General features: G+C 42.7%; 1 long non-coding RNA gene across 1 annotated transcript in view; it reads right to left on the bottom strand.

The window, feature by feature from the left end:
- The window catches only part of LOC125132730 (uncharacterized), a 49,399-nt gene that overhangs the window by 3,782 nt on the left and 22,283 nt on the right, over positions 1–23,334 (bottom strand). The window contains exon 3 of the long non-coding RNA XR_007136309.1: positions 4,376–4,433. This is a non-coding gene — a long non-coding RNA (uncharacterized LOC125132730). The remainder of the gene's footprint in view (positions 1–4,375; positions 4,434–23,334) is intronic.

Genomic DNA, 23,334 nt, shown 5'->3' with positions numbered 1-23,334 from the left:
TCAATCAGTCTAGTATTGGTGAGGCTCTGGGTATAATCCATCTTTGTTTTCCCCTTAACCCAGCACAGCGCCTAACACGTAGCAAGCATTCAATATTTACATTTGCTGAGGAAACCAACCACACACCTAGGAGCTGCTCCTACCCTTCCATCCCCCATAATCCCTCCTTCTCTCAAACAAAGGTGTGGATGAGACCTTGTCAGGCTGCTACATGCCCTCCTGTCAAAACTAGCCCTCTAAAACCTAGATGAGGGGACTTGTCCCACATGCCTAATGCCCCAGTGTCTGTGACAGACTGAGATTCTAATGACGGTCCTGCCAGAATCCCTGAGGTACATTCCCCGCCCACTTTGGAAGTCCACTGTTTTGCTCAGTGTACACCTTATGTACTTGTAAGCATAGAGCATGTTAATCCACATGGTATTTAGAAAATCTATAATTAGCCAGGCTAGAAACAAGGCAATAAACTGCCCGACAGAAAGTAGCCCGGAGATGACATGCATTTTTGTTTTTATTTTTTGCACAACGCCGTAGTTGCCAAACTTAGTTCTTTCTACCTTTTTTAGATCTACAACACTGATATATAAGAAACTTCTTCTAAAACTTTTTGGAGAATTACCTTTTAGAAATAGATACTGAAGAGATGGTCAGGTCCAAACTCTTCCCTCAGTTGAATCTCGCAATGTGGAAGCATTTTATAAACTCTAAAGCCACACAGCACTGTGACCAGATGACTCTCAAGACCACTGAGGTGGGGAGTCCGTGTCTCCTGGTTCCTGACTCTAGACCCAGGCTCCTTCCCACTGCAGCTATGCCTATTGAACAGCTAATGTCCTCCCATGCTGCTTTGGCACAAAGCTCAGGTGGGAAAAGTTAGTATAAATATGCCCTGCAGGGAAAGAGTTTTCTTCTAAGTTGGATCTTGTTTTAACTATTTAGGGGGAATTTATTATTTAGGAAAATCTTACAGTGAAATTTTCACTTGGAGAGGAAGCAGTCTATAAATTATCTGCAGCTGAATTTATTTTCTACTGTATTTGTTAAATCTAGAATTGGGTTTTCTGATGACTGACAGACCTGGTTATTTCTCTCATGTATATGCATAAAAGATGGGGTTAAACAGACCTACTGTTCCTATTCTCCTCGGCCACATGAGAGCTCCCGTGACCTTGGGTAAGTCCCTTACCTCTCGAATTCTTGATCCTCTCTAATATAAAAGGGATTTAATGAAATCTACCCTGTCTATACCCTCAGCAACACTGGGAAGATCACGCAGGAACATGTAAGTATGTGAAAGTAGTTTTTGTTTGTTTGTTTGTTTGTTTTGTCTTTTTGTTGTTGTTGTTGTTGCTATTTCTTGGGCCGCTCCCGCGGCATATGGAGGTTCCCAGGCTAGGGGTCCAATCGGAGCTGTAGCCACCGGCCTACGCCAGAGCCACAGCAACTCGGGATCCGAGCCACGTCTGCAACCTACACCACAGCTCAGGGCAACGCCGGATCGTTAACCCACTGAGCAAGGGCAGGGACCGAACCCGCAACCTCATGGTTCCTAGTCGGATTCGTTAACCACTGTGCCACGACGGGAACTCCTGAAAGTAGTTTTAATAACAATTAAAACAACAAGAGTAATAGCTAACATTTAACATGAGTCAGGCATAGCTTTACATGAATTAACTCATTTCATTCCTTTAACTCTAATATGCAATTTCTGCTGTTGCCCCCAGTTTATAGACAGGAAAGTTAAGCAACTTGCACCAGAGACAAAGTAATAAAGAAGTTGGAATAAGCTGCCAAATACTAACTGGGCACAGTGAGACTATATTAGAGCTGATTGTGACGGCAAGAGATAACATCATACAAATGTGTGATATCACAGGAAAATAAAATAATCACCATTTTATGTTTTATTCTGGCCATAACAGCCACATGGGGAAATTCCCAGGTCACCGGTCAAACCCCAGTCACAGCAGTGACTACAAACCACAGCAGTGACTACAAACCACAGCATTGACAATGCCAAGTCCTTAACCACTAGGCCACCAGGGAACTCCCAACCATCACTATTTTAAACATGGAGCAACTAAGATCCAGCGAGGCTTCATGATTTGCCGGATGTCAAGTATTACATTTTTAGAATACCTATAATTAGAATATATTTGGAATATGATCAAAAGTATTCCATTTTTAAATTTGGGAAGTAGAGCAAAGCTGTTAGTAAGTGGAGTGTGGGATTCAATGGCCAAGTTTTAAATTCCAGCATTAGTGCCTAACCAGCTATTTTACTGGAAAATTAAAAATTAAATCTGCTTAGACAATTGTAAGAATAAATGCCTAAATGATGTTAAAAAAAAGATAAATCAAATAATCGATCAATCGATCAGTCTAGTATTGGTGAGGCTCTGGGTATAATCCATCTTGAGGCACATTTCTCTCTATGAACCTTTTAAACTCTAGAAACAATTTCTATGGTCCTAAAATACTTAATTCCATCTTCTATCTTAATTCCCCTTTACCATGCAGTGTGACGCATTTACAGATTCGGGGGAACCGGACATGAAACTCTTTGGGATTTGCCATTATTTTGCCTACCATAAAAACATTAATTTCAGAGAATTTCAATAAATTCCTACCTAGCCCTTAAATAAACTTGGAAAAGCATATTCCCAGAGAAGTAATTATCTAAAGTAACTATCCAAGTACATTAATACTTTTTTCTTTTGTGTGTGTGTGTGTGTCTTTTTTTTTTTTTTTAGGGCCGCACTGGCGGCATATGGAGTCGAATCCAGGCTAAAGGTCGAATCAGAGCTACAGCTGCCAGCCTACACCACAGACACAGCAACACAGGATCCGAGCCAAGTCTGTGACCTACACTACAGCTCACAGCAACGCCAGATCCTTAACCCACTAAGCGAGGCCAGGGATTGAACCTGCAACCTAATGGTTCCTAGTCAGATTCATTTCCACTGCTCCACGACAGGAACTCCAATACTTTTTTCTTTAGTAAGAAAATCTTACACTGATTTTTAGATATAATTCCATGAATGCTCTTGAAACGTAAAAATCAAATTATCAGCCTTGGAAAAGAGCTCAAATGTCCTAAAGGAATGTGAGATTTATGCTACTGGAAATGCTGCCAAACATAAGTTTGTATCTATTCTGATTATATAAATTAATATATCCATGAATATCATACTGCACTTAAATACTGACCAATATTTTTTATAGCCAATTCCAACAATTCCTTTTTCTTCAACAGAATAATATACATATCTTCTCACCTTAAATAACTAAAAAAAAACAGAGAAAACATGTGAATGGATGGTTTTCTTTCTTTTTTTTTTTGTCTTTTTGCCATTTCTTGGGCCACTCCCGCGGCATATGGAGGTTCCCAGGCTAGGGACTGAATCGGACCTGCAGCTGCCGGCCTGTGCCACAGCCACAACAATGGCAGATCCCAGCCGCCTCAGACCTACAGCGCAGCTCACGGCAACGCTGGACCCTTAACCCACCGAGCAAGGCCAGGGATTGAACCTGAGGCCTCATGGACACCAGTCAGGTTTTTTAACCCCTGAGCCACAATGGGAACACCAGTCTCCCTGAATTGAGATGGAGTTTAGAGTTCGGAGAATGCAGAGTGGCTCAAATCCAGGGGGCAGATTACAGGAGAGCTGCATTCAGTGAGAGAAAGTTCTAGAATTCTGTAGAGTTCCCCCACAAGTTTTAAAGTTGTGATCAGCACCTTTATGTGAGGAAGCTCCCTAGGCTGGAGAAAGAACCAGTGGCAATGGACAGGCAGAACCATCCTTGGAGCTTTCGCAGTCAGGAATAACCTGGGCTTCCACCCACTGGAATGGCAACACGTCCTCTCGTTTGGAGAATCACAGTGGAACCTGAGAAGAGCATTGCCTCGGGGAGGGGGGGGTGGGGGAGGCTCTAATTGGATCAAGACTAAAGGCTCCTCTGAACTCTCCTACCAGAGCATAAAGGCAAACCCCTAAAAAGCCGAACTGTTTCTAAGTAATGTAACTGCTTCCCAAAACAGCCCAGTACTATTCAAAGGAATAGGAAACTGGTAATGTAAAATTCATGACATCTGGAGTTCCCGTTGTGGCACAGCAGGTTAAGAACCCGAAACAGTGCCCATGAGGATGTGGGTTTGATCACTGGCCTCGCTCAGTGGGCTAAGGATCCCGTGTTGCCGTGAGCTGTGGTTGTAGGTTGCTGATGCAGCTCAGATCTGGTGTTGCTATGGCTGTGGTGTAGGCCAGCAGCTGAAGCTCCAATGTAACTGTTAGCCCAGGAACTTCTATATGCTGCAGGTGTGGCCTTAAAAATAAATAAAATTCATGACATCTGGTATCTAATCAGCACCTACCCAGGTGTGCAGAGAAGCAGGAAAACAGGATCCATAAACAAGGACAGTTGATAGAGACCTGGAAAAACAAAAAAAAAAGAAAAAATTAAGAAAAACAATTTTAAAATAGTGGATGCAGCTAGAGATTATATTACTAAATGAAATAAGAAAGACAGATACCATATAATATCACTTATATGTGAAATCTAAAATATGCAAAACAGAAACAGACTCACAGACGTGGAGAACAGACTTGGGGTTACCAAGGTGGGGGGAGGGAGATGGACTGGGAGTTTGGGGTTAATAGATGAAAAGAATAACATTTAGAATGGATAGACAACAAGGTCCTACTGTAGAGCACAGGGAATTATATCCAATCTCCTGGAACAGATCATGATGGAAAATAATATTTTAAAAAATAATAGGCCTTCTCTTTCTGACATCCCTTAGTATGAGAATCTCCAGTTGCATCTATGTTGCTGCAAATGGTATTATTTTGTTCCTTTTCATGGCTGAGTAGTATTCCGATGTGTACATGTACCTGTATAGCACAGGGAACTACATCCAGTCCCCTGGGATAGACCATGATGGAAGAAAATATGAGAAAAAGAATATGTATATGTATGATTGGGTCACTATGCTATACAGCAGAAATTGATCAACGCTGTAAATCAGCTATACCCTAATAAAAAATAAATTTTAAGAAAAGAATGTAAAAAACAATTACAATGAAAAACCAAAAGAATTAAAAAATAAATAAAAAGGGGAGAAAGTAAAAATAAACAAAAAATAAATGAAGACCTAGGAATGACACAGGTGATAGCTGTTTTAATATCATTTTGTTAATTCTATTATAAATATTCTGTATGCGCAAGAATCCTGTCAAGTGGATTATACTCATTATAACCACATGAGGCAAGGGGCAGATGAGGCCCAGTCTAGGTGCTTGAGCCCCTGTCCCCAAGAGGATCAGCCTCCCAGAAAGGAGCCGGAAAGAGGCTTCTGCCCTCAGTGAGGACCAGGACCCATGAACAGGAGAACCAAGCCCAGCTGAATTTGGGGAGTGTGATTCAGCCTTTGACTGTCCCTCTTTTCCTGGGAACAGGCTCCTTTGCTGGGCTGCTGCTCTAAGAGGCACAGTCCAGGGTGCATTGTCTTCCTAGTTAGAGGCTGGTGTGTCTTGGCTGTTACGGTGCCGCAGTGGTTTCAGGGACACGAAGTTCTGGCTGGGTAGGATCGTGGTGGGTCTGTCCTCTGTGTGGCCTGGAAGGCAAATGGCTCCAGGAAACTCGTTTGTTTTGTGGGACATCTTTGCCATAATTTCTCCTGAGGGGGATGCAGTGAATCCTGTGTTGGGGGCCTGAGAGGAGAATTTGAGAGTGTCTTATGGGCTGGCCTGGCCTGGCCTGGCCCGTTTCTTACCAGCTCTGTCACCAGGAACAGAAAACTTCTAGAACAATGGCTGCCATGCAGTGCCTTGGGAACCAAGTGAGCAACTTTTAAGTAGTAGTATTGTTATGAATGGGAAGGTGATTTAGGCAAAAAGAAATCTGATTCGAACACTTCAGAATCTACAACCTTGGAGTTCAGATTAACATATTTCACCCCCTCGGTCTTGATTTCGTCTAGAATGTAGGCTTCTAGATTCTAGAACCTGTGAGACCCTAGAGAAATCCAGAGTCAGCCACTCGATCACAAGTTGCCCGGTACTGATCTTGTTCAAGGGAGCAGTTACTCCAGGTTTCTCTGTGTTTGTATCTCTGTTTAGGGGCCAGGGGTGGAGAACTAGAAATCCCTAGATTGTAAATGGGCTATTTAGCCCGATCTCTGAGGGCTCCTTTTGTCAATCCCAGCATTGTTCTTTAAGAATTTGTCCTTCATCGGAGTTCCCACTGTGGTTCAGTGGGTTAAGAAGCTGACATAGTGTCCACGAGGATGCAGGTTCAATCCCTGGCCTTGCACAATGGGTTAAGTATCCTGAGTTGCTGTGGCTGTGGTGTAGACCAGAAGCTGCAGCTCTGATTCAACCCCTAGCCTGGGAACTTTCATATGCTGCAGGTGTAGTCATTAAAAAAAAAAAAAGAAAAAAAGAATTTGTCCTTCATCAAAAGGAGAGTAGTTGGGCAATCAAAATTCTTTTTTTTTTTGTCTTTTTCTGGGGGTCGCACCCGCAGCATATGGAGGTTCCCAGGCTAGGGGTCGAATCAGAGCTGTAGATGCTGGCCTACATCAGAGCCACAGCAACGCCAGATCCCAGCCGCATCTGCGACCTACACCACAGCTCACAGCAACGCCAGATCCTTAACCCACTGAGCAAGGCCAGGGATCAAACCTGTAACCTCACGGTTCCTAGTCAGATTCGTTAACCAGTGAGCCACAACGGGAACTCCCAATTGTCAAAATCCTAAAAGCTAGATCCCTTTCAGAAATGTCTTCATTCCCCTGATCAGAGATCTTTTGTCAGATGTTCACAATCAGAAAAGACAACAGACTAGACCAGACCCAAAAACACTGGCCTTTTCCTAAAAACAGAAGAAACTGACCAAGGCCCTGGTGAGTTTTTCTGTTTCTCTATTTTGCCTTTCATCCTCCTGGATTTGGGGAGGCTTATAAAAATAACCATTAAATGGAAACATGCACATTTCTAAATTCAGAAATTGAGAAACATTAAACCATAAAATTGAGATTAAGACAAAGGTAGAATGGGGAATTTTAGGCCATAGAGTTCAAATAAAGGAATACTGGTGGATAAATATCTTTCATATTCATGATATACTTACATTGAATTACAAGTTGTTTTTTATGTTTTTGGTACCAATAATGTGTCAGTTTTCCATTTGTGCCAGAACAGTTCTCGCCAACTTTTAGCAGCTTCAGACACTGCGAATTTATTATTTCACAGTCCCTTATGTCAGAAGTCTGGGGGAGCTTGCCTGGTGTCTCTGCTCAGTTTTTCATAAGACTGAAATCAAAGTGTGGGCCCGGGGGGCTCTGGGAAGGATTCGTCTCCAAGCTTATGCAGGTTGCTGGTAGAACCTACTGGACTGTAAGACTGAGACCCCTGTTTCTTTGCTGCCAGTCAGCTGGGGCTCGATCTTCTCTCCTACAGGCCGCCTACTTACCTTCTGATGCTTTCTACGTGGTCCCCTCCCGCAATGACTGAGCTCCTCTCATGATCCAGATCTCTTCAGCTTCCCTTCCTGCTAATGCCTGTCTCTGCCTTCCTCTTCTGTTTAAACTGCTTGTGTGATTACGTTGCATCCACTCAGATAATTCAGGTTTAATCTATCTTTTGGTCGGGTTATCGGTTACCTTAATTGCATCTCCAAACTCCCTTCACAGCGATCCCAAAATTCACGTTTGAACAATTAAGGGCGGTTACCTTAATTGCATCTCCAAACTCCCTTCACAGCGATCCCAAAATTCACGTTTGAACAATTAAGGGGCAGGAATCTTGAGGGGCATTTTTAGAATCCCACCTCATACAAATAATAGCATGAGAAACACTAGAAGATATTGACAGGGAGTTCCCATTGTGGCTCAGCAGTTAGCGAACCCGATTGGCATCTCTGAGGACGCAGGTTTGTTTTGATCCCTGACCTCACTCAGTGGGTTAAGGATCTGGTGTTGCCATGAGCTGTGGTGTAGGACAGCAGCTACAGCTCCAATTCGACCCCTAGCCTGGGAAACTCCATATGCCACGGGTGCGGCCCTGAAAAGACGGAAAAAAAAAGTTATTGATAGGTGTTGATTATAAGGAGAAATTAGACTAGTGCCTCAAAGGAAATGATTATTTCCTGGCACTTAAGTATATGGAGTGAGATAGGGAGTTATGCCTGTAATTTTCTGTAGGCTTTCTTGGGTTTTCTTTATACACAATTACATTATCTGCAAATAACAATATTTACTTCTTTTCTGATAATTAGGCTTATTTTTCATGTCTTATTGCACTGGAGATCCACTCGTGTGATGTAGAGTGTATGAGTAGGCATCTTTGTCTTATTCTCAATCCAAAGGGAAAGGTCTATTTTGTACAGAGTGGCTGTGAATTTCGATGCCAGAAGGCAGAGAGTACTGGGTTGAATAGTGTCCCTTTTTATTATTATTGATTTTATGATTATTTTAGTGGTTGCTATGGGTCTGATAATATGGTGTCTTTATTAGGGTTGACTTAGAATTGACATTGTGCCATTTGCACTACTCATTTCACATCTGACACCTTACCCTTCCTACTTGTACTTTTTTTTTTTCCAATGGCTGCACCCATGGCATATGAGCGTTTCCAGGCCAGGAATTGAATCCAAGCCACAGCTGTGGCAACAACCGATCCTTTGACCCACTGCACCAGGCTGGGGACCGAATGCACACCTCCACAGCAACTCAAGCTGCTGTAGTGGGATTCTTAACCCCACCTCACCAGTGGAACTCTTTCTTTCTTTTTTTTTTTTTTTTTTTTTTTTGCTTTTTAGGGCTGCCCTCATGGCATATGGAGGTTCCCAGGCTAGGGGTTGAATCACAGCTGTAGCCGATGGCCGACCCCACAACTCACAGCAGTGCTGGATCCTTAACCCACTGAACGAGGCCAGGAATCGAACCTGTGTCCTCATGGATGCTAGTCAGATCCATTTCTGCTGAGCCATGATGGAAACGCCATAGATTTCAAAAAATTTGATAACCTTATGGCAGTATAATTCTATTAAGGTCCACTCCCTGTCCTTTAAGCTATTGTTATCCTACCTTTTAGGTTTTTTTTTTAACTGACATAAACCCACCTTACAGTGTGATTTGTTTTTTCTACAGCAATAAGGGGCCAGATGGTAAATATTTTCACTTTTGCAAGGAATACCGTCTCTATCACAACTGGTCCATGACCTTCTGTAGTGAAAATGAAAGCATCCTTAGACATGTCAACAAGCGGCTATGTCCTATTAAACTTAATTTACAAAAATAGGCAGTGAGTTGGGTTTGGCCACCTGTATTCCACATACTCTAACCCACACCCTCATGGACGCTGGTTGAGTTCATTACTGCTGAGCCACAACAGGAACCCCTATACTCATCTTTTAAGTGAGAAGCTAAGAATCCTTCATTCTAACCTGCTTCCCCAAATATCTGTTCAAGACATAAGCTGGCATCTTTCATTTGTAGTCATTGTTTGTGCCTGATGGATGGACTTTCTCCATTCTCTGGGCATCTTCTAAAGTCTTCAGAGCTGCAAAGTGTGAAGCTTCATCCTTGCCTGTTTCCATCATTTGCTCCCAGTATGATTTCATTAAATTTCATGACCTTAACAATACTATTTATTTATTTATTGTCTTCTGTCTTTTTAGGGCTGCACCCACAGCATATGGAGGTTCCCAGGCTAGGGGTCGATTTGGAGCTACAGCTGCCAGCCTACACCACAGCCACAGCAACACCAAATCCTTAACCCACTGAGGCTCAGGCCAGGGATCAAACCCTCATGAATACTAGTCAGGTTCCTAAACCACTGAGTCACGACGGGAACTCCAACGATATCTGTGATATGCTGATGACCCCCAAATTTCTATCTACAGGCCAAAGCTTCCCTTATCCTCATAGAGTCACCTGGACATTTTGTTTCTGCACTTGAAGATGTAATAGCCAAACTTCACGTCAATTTTGGTCCCTCTTTTCACTCATGCCACAAATTCAACCCATTAGCAAGACTAGTCTTACTCTCACTATATCCCAACAGCCTCCGCTCTTTTCTGTAACTATTGTTTTCACTCATGCTTCAATGTCCATTATTTTTTGCCAAAATTATTATAGTTTTCTTGAAAATAATCTCACTTCTTTAACCTTCTCTCTGGTCACCACATAACAGCTAGATGATTTTTTTTATTTTACTATTTTTATTTATTTGTAAAAAGTAAGTAGGGAAAGTCAGTGTTTCCAGCTCCTAACCCCCCAGAGGTCATGAACATAAAAATAAGCTTCAGAAACATCTGGATTTCTAAAGATGTAAGGTTTTGACAGTTAACTGGGTGGGAAAGATGGGGTATAGAAGATAAACCACCATATAGAAAGGACAATCTTCTGCATCCGGGGAAGGTAGAAGGAAAGATCTATATGAAAAATGCTATATGACAAAACAGACCACTACAAATTTTCACAACTACAATCCACAGGCTTAAAAATAGCACTGGGAGTTCCCCATCATGGCTCAGCAGAAACAAAACGGACTAGTATCCATGAGGATGCGGGTTTGATCCCCGGCCTCACTCAGTGGGTTAAGGATCTGGGGTTACCGTGAGCTGTGGTGTAGGTCGCAGACACGGCACAGATCTTGCATTGCTGTGGCTGTAGGCCGGCAGCTATAGCTCCTATTCAACCCCTAGCCTTGGAACTTCCATATGCCGCTGGTGCAGCCCTGAAAAGACAAAAAATAAAAATAAATAAATAAAAATAGTATTTATGTCACAATATTTAAGACTTTGGACAGAGGAGTGGATCAAGAAGATGTGGTACATATACACAATGGAACATTACTCAGCCATTAAAAGGAACAAAATACCAGGATTTTTAGCAACATGGATGGACCTAGAAATTATCATACTAAGTGAAGTCAGCCATACAATGAGACACCAACATCAAATGCTTTCACTGACATGTGGAATCTGAAAAAAGGACACAATGAACTTCTTTGCAGAACAGATGCTGACTCACAGACATTGAAAAACACATGGTCTCCAAAGGAGACAGTTTGGGGGGTGGGGGGATGTGCTGGGGTTGTGGGATGGAAATCCTATAAAATTGGATTGTGATGATCACTGTACAACTACAAATGTAGTAAATTCATTGAGTAATAAAAAAGACTTTGTCAGTGTGATAACTGATACACAAAACTGACATTTTTAGAGTGAAAATTAGGACACGTCATCTCTCTCCTACTATTACCTTGAATGCATCCCATTATTATCAGGATAACATCCACGTTCCTCCCAAGATCCTCTTACATGTGAGCGGTTCCTGACTCCTGCCTACATTTTTGTTTACTTCTTTGGGTAAAACCATTTGAAGGATAACACAGAAAAGTATACACACGTAAGGATACAGCTGAGGTAATTTTCACATTCGGCCCACTGTGTAACCGCTCTCTAGATCAAGAATACCAGCGTATTATGCAGGATGCCGCTGTGTGAGTATAAAATGGCAATTATGGGTAATGCTCCTATGTAGCATCATGTAAATGTCCTCCTTTATTTTCAGATTTTTTTTTCCTTTTGAAAATATTTATTTCTAAATAGTTTAGACTTAGTGTGAAATCCCAAAGTTGTACACAAATTTCATGTACATTGTTTTGCAGATTTCCTTAAGTGGTAATGAAAGGATGAAAATGCAGCCTAACCCTCCAAGACCCCAAGAAGGTAGTAAAGAGCCCTAACTCCAGCTTCCTAAAAAACCCTAGATGCCCCCGAATTCCAGACCCTGCTCCCTGCCAATAAATAGGTAGAAGGTCACACTTCTTGCTGTTCCAGGGCCTGCTCTCTGTATGAAACTAGGTGAAAGGACGTAAAATAGGCCCTTGAATGCGTGATCCTGGCCTAAGTAAGATAACAGGAAATGAGCTGACTAATCGCTTATGTGGATTCTGTAAGACTGCTGGCGCCACAGAAGAAATGATTAACACATTGAAAGCCCTGGTGACCTATCTCAACTGCAATCTGTCACTCTGCCCAGGACCCCGCGCAAATGCGGACCTCCGGAGATGTTTTAAAATGATTGGCCCACGGAGCGCGGGCTCTCGATGTTTTAAAATGATTGGCCCACGGAGCGCGGGCTCTCGATGTTTTAAAATGATTGGCCCATGGAGCGCGGGCTCTCGATGTTTTAAAATGATTGGTTTGCGAAGCGCGGGCTTTGTTGTGAACCCCATAAAAGCTGTCCCGATTCCGCACTCGGGGCCGCAGTCCTCCACCCCTGCGTGGCGTACGACTTTGGGCCCCAGCGCACTTGGAATAAAAATCTTCTTGCTGTTTGCATCAAGACCGCTTCTCGTGATGTGATTTGGGGTGTCGCCTCTTCCGAGTCCGGACAAGGGGGATTTTCCTTCTACTGGCCTTTTCAGTAATATTTCACCACATTTTCTTTATCATAGTCTATCTGCCATTACACACACACACACACGCCAATACATACTGTTTTCCTGAACTCTTAACCCCTAAATACTTAAGTGTGTATTCTCTAGAAACAAGGTCATTTTTCAAACAAATGCAGTACGTTATCAACATCAGAATATTGATATCGATACGGAACTATTATCCAGTCTACAGAGCTTACTCAAATTTTACTGATTGTCTTACTAATATTTTTATAGTACATGAAACTGAAGACCCTTTTCTAGACCTCCCCTTGTCATCTTTCTCTTTCTGTCGTGGGGACTCTGGCTTTAATCTGGAAGTCAGAGCTTGCTAATTATGACTCATGCAGCTTCTTTAGGCAAGAAACCATACGGAAGCAATGACGGTGCAGCAAGTTCTTGTAAACCACTCGTGACCATGCCTCGGAGAACTCACACGGGAAAGAAAGCCCATGAGTGCTGTGATTGCAAGAAAACCTTTCCCATGAAGTTAAAGCTAATTACTCATCAGCAAACTCACACGGGAGAGAAACCACTTGGATGCCATCAATGCCAGAAAGCCTTTGTTACAAAGTCAGCTTTCACGTATCATCAGAAAACCCATTGCAGAGAAGGGAAATCCTATGGATGCAGCAAATGTGGGAAAGCTTTTCCCTGGAAGTCGAAACTCACTTTATATCAACCGACTCACTCAGGAGAGAGACCTTTCAGATGCAGGGTATGTGATAAAGCCTCAGGGTTAGGACACATCTCACTGTGCATCAGAGAACTCACACAGGAGAGAAGCCTTACAAATGCTCAGACTGTGAGAAAGCCTTCTCAAAAAAGGCCCAGCTCCTGATTCACCAGCGAACTCACACAGGAGACAGACCATATGGATGCAATGAGTGTCCGCAAGCCTTTATCCAGAAGTCAGATCTCAGGAGTCGTAAGAAAACTCATCATGCAGCAGGGAAATCCCACCAATGCAGTGAATGTGGGATGGTTCTGTCCTGTAAGTCAACTCTCCTCGTACATCAGAGAAGCCCCCGCACAGGTGAGAAGCCCTTCACATGCAGTGCTGGTGATAAAGCCTTCACATCCAAGGCCCATCTCATTGTACAGGAGAGAATTCACACAGGAGAGAGACCGTATGGCTGCTCGGATTGTGAGAGAGCCTTCTCCACGAAGGCACACCTTGTGATTCACCAGCAAGTTCACACAGGAGAGAGGCCTTGGGGATGTCATGAATGTCAACACACTTTCATCCCGAAGTCAGGTCTCACAAACCATCTGCAAAGTTGTCACGCCAGAGGGAAATCGTATGGATGCGGTGAGTGTGGGAAGGTTCTGTCCTGTAAGTCAAATCGCATTATTCATCAGAGGACCCAGAGAGGTGAGAGGCTGTTCAAATGCAATATGGTAAAGGCTTCACAGCTAAATCCTATCTCACTGTACATCAGAGAATTCATGCAGAAGAGAAACCACATGCACGCTACAGCCGTAAGAAAGCACTTGCTTCGCTGTCAGCTCTCGCTGGTCACCGGAGGACTCCCACGGGGGAGAGGCCCTACGGATGCAATGAGTGTCACAAAGCCTTCTTTCGGAAGGCCGCTCTTGTTAATCATAAGCAAACTCGGCAGAGAGGAAAATCTGCCACGCAATGACAGTGAGAACGTGAGAAAGCTCTTTTGATTGATCTAACCTACTCAGAGAACTCACACAGGAGAGAAATGCCATGAAGGCTGATGATATAGACCCTTCTGGAACTCCTAGAGGAAAGAAATCTTATATGTAGAATGAAAGTTGTACATCTTCCATCTGAAGACATCCCCTCGTTATACCTTTGGGGTCTCAACAAAAAAGAAACATAGCAGTTCCCGTTGTGGCTCAGTAGTTAACGAATCCGACTAGGAACCATGAGGTTTCGGGTTCGATCCCTGGCCTTGCTCAGTGGGTTAAGGATCTGGTGCTGCCGTGAGCTGCGGTGTAGTTCACAGACACAGCTCGGATCCTGCGTTGCTGTGGCTCTGGCGTAGGCCAGTGGCTACAGCTCTGATTAGACCCCTAGCCTGGGAATCTCCATATGCCATGTGAGCGGCCCAAGAAATGGCAAAAAGACAAAAATATATATATATATATATATATATATGCAGCAATTGTCAAAAGACTTTATCTGGGAGTTCCCATTGTGGCGCAGCAAAAATGAATCTGACTAGTATCCATGAGGATGCCGGTTTGATCCCTGGTCTCCATCAGTGGATTGGGGATCTGGTTTGCCGTGAGCTGTGGTGTAGATCACAGAGGTGGCTTGGATCCCGCACTGCTGTGGCTGTGGTGTGGGCCGGCAGCTGTAGCTCCAATTCCACCCCTAGCCTGGGAACCTCCATGTGCCACTGGTATGGCCTTAAAAGCAAAAGAGGAGGGGAGGAAGGAAGAAAGAAAAGAAAAAAGACTTTATCTGAACATTACAGGCTATGCATTTAGGAGGTGGCAACCTGTGGATGCAGGGAAAGGGGGTAATTATTCTTTTTCAAGTAACATTTGTTATATGTGAGGGTATTCATTCAGGAGAGGGACCCACCGGTGGCAGTGAATGCGGGAAAGCTAAGGAAAGCTACATCTCATTATACATTAAAAATAGAAGTTCAGGGATGTGGTGATAATGATAGCATTCTCTAGAAAGTCAAAACATCTCGTCTAGGAGAGAGATTCTGTAAATGTGATGAACGAGGTAAAGTCTTCCCCGTTGATACAGAGCTCCCTTACACTGACAAGCCCACACAGGAGGAGGGAAGCCCAGTTAACGTAGTGGGTGTAGCACATCCTTCATCTGGATGTCAGAGCTCACTGATCATCCACGAATTCGTATAGTAAGTCTTTTTAAAACAGGGCATGTGGAAAGCCTTTTTTTTTTTTTGCTTTTTAGGACCGTACCCGCAGCACATGGAGGTTGAATCAGAGCTTCTATTTTTTTTTCTAGATTCTATGAAGGTATGGAATCCTTAAGGAGTCATATCTCTCGTTTATTCCAGTAAACTCATATGTTACAGAAATACTGTGATTTTAAGTCACTGAAAATGCCTTCTGTGTACGACTGGATATCATTAAGCACCATAAACTCTTCCAAATAGAAATCTGGAGTCCCAGGGTGGCGGCCACAATGCAGAAGGCGGCTGTGGAAGTTGTCGATATTACTTTTAAAGATCAACAAAAGATAAACAAATTTGCACAGAATACAAGTAGAATCACAGAGCTGAAAGAAGAAGTAGAAGTAAAAAGAAACAACTCCAAAGTTTAGAAGATACTTGTGAGGACATTATGCTTGCCAATGACTGAACTTCTTTGCAGAACAAATGCTGACTCACAGACATTGAAAACCTTATGGTCTCCAGAGGAGATAGTTTGGGGGGTGGGGGGATGTGCTTGGGTTATGGGATGGAAATCCTGTGAAATTGGATTGTGATGATAATTATACAACTACAGATGTGATAAATTCATTTGAGTAATAAAAAATAAATTAATTAATTAAAAAGAAAGAAAGAATAAAAGAAGCCACAAAAAAAAAAGAAAAATGGGCAAAAGACCTGAATAGACATTTGTCCAAGGAAGAGATACAGACGGCCAACAAGCACATGAGAAAATGCTTGACATCCCTGATTATTAGAGAAATGCAAATCAAAACTACCACAACATACCACCTCACACCAGTCAGAATGGCCATCATTAAGAAGTCCACAAATAACAAGTGCTGGAGCAGGTGTGGAGAAAAGGGAGCCCTTCTGCACTGTTGGTGGGAATGTAAGCTGGTACAGCCACTACGGAGTACAGTATGGAGGTACCTCAGAAATCTATACATGGAACTACCATATCATCCAGCAGTCCCACTCTTGGGCATATATCCAGACAAAACTTTCCTTAAAAAAGACACATGCACCCTCATGTTCATTGCAGCTCTATTCACAGTAAAATAAAGAGCTGGAAACAACCCAAATGTCCATTGAGAGATGACTGGATTAGGAAGATGTGGTGTATATATACACAATGGAATACTACTCAGCCATAAAAAAGAACAAAACAATGCCATTTGCAGCAACATGGATGGAACTAGAGACTCTCATACTGAGTGAAGTAAGTCAGAAAGAGAAAGACAAATCCCATATGATATCACTTATATCTGGAATCTAACATACAGCACAAATGAACTTTTCCACAGAAAAGAAAATCACAGACTTGGAGAACAGGCTTGTGCCTGCCCAAGGGGAAGAGGAAGGGAGCGGGAGGGATCGGGAGCTTGGGGTTAACGGAAGCAAACTATTGCTCTTGGAATGGATTTACAATGAGATCCTGCTGTGTAGCAATGAGAACTTAGGTCTAGATACTTACATTGCAACACAACAATGGGAAGAAAAAGTATGTATACATGTATATGTAACTTGGTCCCCATGCTGTACAGCAGAAAACATAAATAAATAACTTTTAAAATATTATAAGGGTTTAACAAAATTGTTTTAGACAGGTTTCCAGGGAATATTCTACTACAAATATTGGACATTTTCACTATAAATATAATGCTCTTTGAATATATTAAAAAATCAGAACATAAGATCAGTTGAATATCAACCAAGGTTTGTAGGGGTTATGGTGTGAACTATACCACATAATATGGACTTTATGTATTTAATTTTATTTTTTATTTTTGAAATTACATGAAGGAATGTAATTTTTAGGGTTTAATCAATTCTAAGCATAGGCACGGAATATTGAGTAATATAATCTGATAGAAATGTTCTATTCCCTTATCAAAATTCTTCTACATGTCAATGGTCCTCATCAAACTAACAAGCTTTTGCACAGCAAAGGAAACAATAAAAAAAAAGACAACCTACAGAATGGGAAGAAAATAGTTTCAAATGATGAAACCGACAAGGGCTTAATCTCTAAAATATACGAACAATTTATACAACTCAACAGCAAAAAAAACCCAACAACCCAACTAAAAAATGGGCAAAAGACCTGAATAGACATTTCTCCAAAGAAGACAAACAGATGGCCAACAGGCACATGAGAAAATGCTCAATATCACTGATTATTGGAAAAATGCAAGTCAAAACTACTGTGAGGTACCACCTCACACCAGTCAGAATGGCCATCATTAACAAGTTAAAAAAAAAAATGCTGGAGGGTGTGGAGAAAAGGGAACCCTCCTGCACTGTTGGTGGGAATGTAAATTGGTACAACCGCTATGGAAAACAGTTTGGAGGTACCTCAGAAAACTAAGTATAGAACTGTCATATGACCCAGCAATCCCACTCTTGGGCATATATCCAGACAAAACTTTTCTTGAAAAAGATACATGCGCCCCTAAGTGCACTGCACCACTATTCACGATAGCCAAGACATGGAAACAACCTAAATGTCCATCGACAGATGAATGGATTAGGAAGATGTGGTCCATATACACAATGGACTACTACTCAGCCATTAAAAAAGAACAAAATAATGCCATTTGCAGCAACGTGAATGGAAATAGAGACTCTCATACTAAGTGGTGTAAGTCAGAAAGAGAAAGACAAATACCATATGATATCACTTATATCTGAAACCTAATGGATGGCACAAATAAACCTTTCCACAGAAAAGAAACTCATGGACTTGGAGAACAGACTTGTGGTTACCAAGGGGGAGCAGGAGGGTGTGGGATGGGAGTTTGGGGTTAACAGATGCAAACTATTGCCTTTGCAATGGATAAGCAATGAGATCCTGCTGTATAGCACTGGGAAATGTATGTAGTCACTTATGATGGAGCATTATACTGTGAGAAAAACAATGTATACATGGGGGAGTTCCCGTTGTGGCGCAGTAGAAACGAATCTGACTAGGAACCATGAGGTTTCAGGTTCGATCCCTGGCCTCAATCAGTGGGTTGAGGATCCAGCATTGCTGTGAGCTGTGGTGTAGGTCGCAGGTGAGGCTCAGATCCTTCATTGCTATGGCTGTGGTGTAGGCCGGCAGCTGTAGCTCCGATTAGATCCCTAGCCTGGGAACCTCCATATGCCATGGGTGCAGCCCTAAAAAAGACAAAAGACAAAAGACAAAAAAAAAAGAACGTATATATGTATGTGTGACTAGGTCACTTTGCTGTGCAGTAGAAAATTGACTGAGCACTGTAAACCAACTAGAATGGAAAAAATAAAAATCATTTTAAAAAATTCTAATGTGTAACTGACTCATTAAGAAGAAGTCTAAAGAATGACACCACATCTTTGGTCCTTATTTTTACTGTCTTTTGTAATAATTCTGCCAACTGTGATGCTACATTTACAACTGTAAAGCTTACATTTTTCTAGAGCCTTATTTTTGAAATGTCTAAAGATGATGAAAATATCTCCATAAAATACTAAAAAACAAGCAGCACATGAGATGAAGAAGAGCAAAAGATGGGGTTACATGTGGTTAGTTCACATGCAAATGTTCATAGTTCTGTGTCAAGCAGGAACTTTGTAATCATTATAACATGTCCTTGGGCATGACAAACATTTCCTCTAATCTTAGCATTTCCTAAAATCCTGGGATTTCACAATATTAAGAGTAATACTGCAGAAATTGGAACTCTTGAACATTTTTGGAATGTAAGATGGTTCCACTGCAATGGAAAAAAATTGGTGGTCCCTCTAAAAAGTTAAACTTACAGAATTGCCACATGAACCAGGGATTCCACTCTTTTTTTTTTTTTTTGTCTTTTTAGGGATATACCCACAGCATATTGAAGTCCCCAGGCTAGGGGTCAAATCAGAACTGCAGCTGTCAGCCTATGCCACAGCTCACAGCAATGCTGGATCCTTAACGCACTGAGGGAGGCCAGGGATCGAACCCGCATCCTTATGGATAGTAGTCGGTCCGTTACTGCTGAGCCATGATGGGAACTCCCTGTATTTTGTGAATTTTTACATCAATAAAGTATATTTTAAAAGAATGACATTGCAAGGATCCTGGCACTAAAAATGAAGGTTAAAAACAAGTTACTTATGAAAAAAACCTGCTTAGCAAAACAGATGTAAATATCTCTCTCTCTCTTTTTTTATTTGGCTTTGCTTGCAACCTATGAAAGTCACCTGGGCCTGGGAATCACAGCTGCAGCCTGCACCCACAGCTATGGCAACAAATCCTTAACCTGCTGTGCCACATGGGATTTTTCTTTCTTTTTTTTTTTGCTTTTTTTAGGGCCAACCCTGTGGCATGTGAGTTCATAGGGGTCCAATGCGAGCTGCAGCAACTCAGGATCCAAGCCGTGCCTGCGACCTACACCACAGCTTGTGTCAACAGTTAACTCTTGGGAGTTCCCATCGTGGCGCAGTGGTTAACGAATCCGACTAGGAACCACGAGGTTGCGGGTTCGATCCCTGCCCTTGCTCAGTGGGTTAACGATCCGGCATTGCCGTGAGCTGTACTGTGGGTCGCAGACGCGGCTCAGATCCTGCGTTGCTGTGGCTGTGGTATAGGCTGGCAGCTACGGCTCCGATTAGACCCCTAGCCTGGGAACCTCCATATGCCGCGGGAGCGGCCCAAGAAACGGCAAAAAGACAAAAAAAAACCAAAAAACAGTTAACTCTTAGCCCACTGAACAAGGCCAGGGATCGAACCCACATCCTCATGGATATTAGTTGGGTTCTTAACCCACTGAGCCACAACGGGAACTCCCCATGTGAAATTTTTTTAATATCTTCTTTAACTAAATAGGGTTTAGCTACCAAAACTTTATAACTAATATCACAGTTAATGATGAAACTTTGAAGATGTCCCCTAGTTGTTTGCTAATGACGTACACAAGTCTGCTGCCTCCATTTCTGCTAAATACCTGCTGGTGGTCCTAACACAGTATGACAGTAAGTACCACTAAAGGGTTTAAAATTTGGAAACAAACAAAATTGTCCTTATTTGCAGATGATGTGACTGCCTACGTGGAAAGACAAGAGCCCATGGGAAACCACATAGAATAATAAGACAGGCCACTGGTTAGGATCTGGCGTTGCCGTGAGCTGTGGTGTAGGTCGCAGATGCGGCTTGGATCCCATGTTGCTGTGGCTCTGGCATAGGCCGGCGGCTACAATTCCAATTAGACCCCTAGCCTGGGACCTCCATGTGCTGCGGGTGCGGCCCTAGAAAAGGCAAAAAGACAAAAAAAACAAACACAAACAAACAAAAAGACAGACCACTGGATAGCACAGGGAACTATATTCAATATGCTGGGATAAACCATAATGAAAAAGAATGTATGTATATTATGTATAACTGAATCACTTTGCTGTGCAGCAGAAATTAACATCATAAATCAATTATACTTCAATTTGAAAGAAAAAAAGGGTCCAGTAGAGTTCTCTGGATACTTGGTCCACATGCAACTTCAGTGGAGTGCTAGGCACCAGCAATCATCAGGAGACTTTTGAAAAGTTCTCTGTTCACAATAAAAATTATGACAGACTTTGAAAGATTTATACCAACTGTACTGAAAGATCTTTAAGATGACCTATCTTAAAGGTGTTTTTCCTTTAAAATAAAGGAAGAGGTAGATTGGCTTTTTTTTTTTTTTTTTGGCCCCACCTATGGCATACAGAAGTCCCTGGGCCAGGGATCAAACCCATGCCACAGCATCGACCTGAGCCACAGCAGTGACAACACCAGGTCCTTAACCCACTGAGCCACCAGGGAACTCCTACATTGGCCATTAAATGGAAAGAATCAGTATCACAAAGATATCTGTTTGCCTCCAAAAAAAAGTCTTTTTTTTTTTTTTTTGTCATTTTGCTATTTCTTGGGCCGCTCCCGCAGCATATGGAGGTTCCCAGGTTAGGGGTCCAATCGGAGCTGTAGCTGCCAGCCTATGCCAGAGCCACAGCAACTCGGGATCCGAGCCGCGTCTGCAACCTACACCACAGCTCACGGTAACGCCGGATCGTTAACCCACTGAGCAAGGGCAGGGACCGAACCCGCAACCTCATGGTTCCTAGTCGGATTCGTTAACCACTGAGCCACGATGGGAACTCCAAAAAAAAGTCTTTTAAGTATCAAGATGAAGACAGAAATTGTTGAACATGCATGAACTTGTTAAATTACTAAAACAGGAATTGCGCCCATAAGAAACAAACAGATAAACAATGGCAAAAGAACAGAATAAGCATCGAGTCCTTAACCATGGATACCACCCTTTAGAAGTTTGTGGAGGAATTCCCGTTGCGGCGCAGTGGTTAACGAATCCGACTAGGAACCATGAGGTTTCGGGTTCAGTCCCTGCCCTTGCTCAGTGGGTTAATGATCAAGGCGTTGCCGTGAGCTGTGGTGTAGGTTGCAGACGCGGCTCGGATCCCGAGTTGCTGTGGCTCTGGCGTAGGCCGGCAGCTACAGCTCCGATTAGACCCCTAGCCTGGGAAACTCCATATGCCGCAGGAGCGGCCCAAGAAATAGCAAAAAAAAAAAAAAAAAAAGTTTGTGGAAGTTTCAGTTACAGAACATAATGTAAGTGCTAAAAACTGACAACAGAAATGATAAAATAAGGAAGTTCCTGTGTGGTGCACGCAGCGGGTTAAGGATCCAGTGCTGCTGCAGCTGTGACAGGGGGTTTGATTCTTGGCCCAGGAATTTCCACATGCCAAAGGTGCCACCAAAGGAAGGAAGGAAGAAGAAAACTAAAAAAACTGGGATAGAAATGGGGAAAGAAGGTGAAAGTTAATGTAAGAACATTGACTTCATCATTTAGCCTAGGGAGGGAGGTAAATATCATCTAAACTGACTTACAAAAAAATAAAAATAAAAGACTCCCTTGGAGTTCCCGTTGTGGCGCAGTGGTTAATGAATCCGACTAGGAACCATGAGGTTTCGGGTTCCATCCCTGGCCTTGCTCAGTGGGTTAGGGATCTGGCGTTGCCATGAGCTGTGGTGTAGGTCGCAGACACAGCTCGGATCCTGCGTTGCTGTGGCTCTGGCACAGGCCGGCAGCTATAGCTCCGATTCGATCCCCTAGCCTGGGAGCCTCCATATGCCGCGGGAGCAGCCCAAGAAATGGCAAAATTACATATCGAATAACCTTTAATCTAGTAACAAAAGAGAAGCCACTCTGCTTTCAAGGCTAAGGAACAAATTAATTTTGTCTCAAAAAAATAAGGCAGTACATACCTTGGATTTGATCAGACCTAGGCTGCCATTTACTGGAACTGAATGACCTTGAGAAGGGTAAAAAAAAAAATCTCTCAGCCTCATTTTCCATCCATGTAAAATGGATTAAGAATATTTTTTTGAGGAGTTCCCATTGTGGCTCAGGGGGTGCGGCCATTAAAAAAAAAAAAAAAGTACTCTTTGACACTGAACATTCCATATTAACTTATATGAAGGTCCTGTATGCCTACCCCTCCATGCAAAAGTCATCAATAAATTGTATCTCCTGGTATTTTCCCTGAACAGCCTGTGAGCCACTTACTGGGAAGTGGGTTAGAAATACAGAAATTGAGAAGTTCCCGTTGTGGCTCAGTGGTTAACAAATCCAACTGGGAACCATGAAGCTGCGGGTTCGATCCCTGGCCTCACTCAGTGGGTTAAGGATCCGGCGTTGCCGTGAGCTGTGGTGTAGGTTGCAGACGTGGCTCGGATCCCGAGTTGCTGTGGCCCTGGTGTAGACCTGTGGCTACAGCTCTGACTGGACCCCTAGCCTGGGAACCTCAATATGCCGCTGGAGTGGCCCAAGAAATCTCAAAAAGATCAAAAAAGAAAAAAATACGGAAATTGGTAGCTCTGTTCTAATTTCACTCTTTACCTGTATTTCTACCTTTCTAATTACATTTCTCATCTCTCTCATAAGGATTAATTCCCCCTTAGATGAATAGGCCTCTTCCAAGGCCATTCTTCCTCT

Source organism: Phacochoerus africanus, chromosome 8 (assembly GCF_016906955.1).
Source record: "Phacochoerus africanus isolate WHEZ1 chromosome 8, ROS_Pafr_v1, whole genome shotgun sequence".
NCBI lineage: Eukaryota > Metazoa > Chordata > Mammalia > Artiodactyla > Suidae > Phacochoerus > Phacochoerus africanus.
This window is presented reverse-complemented; position numbering and strand designations above follow the sequence as displayed.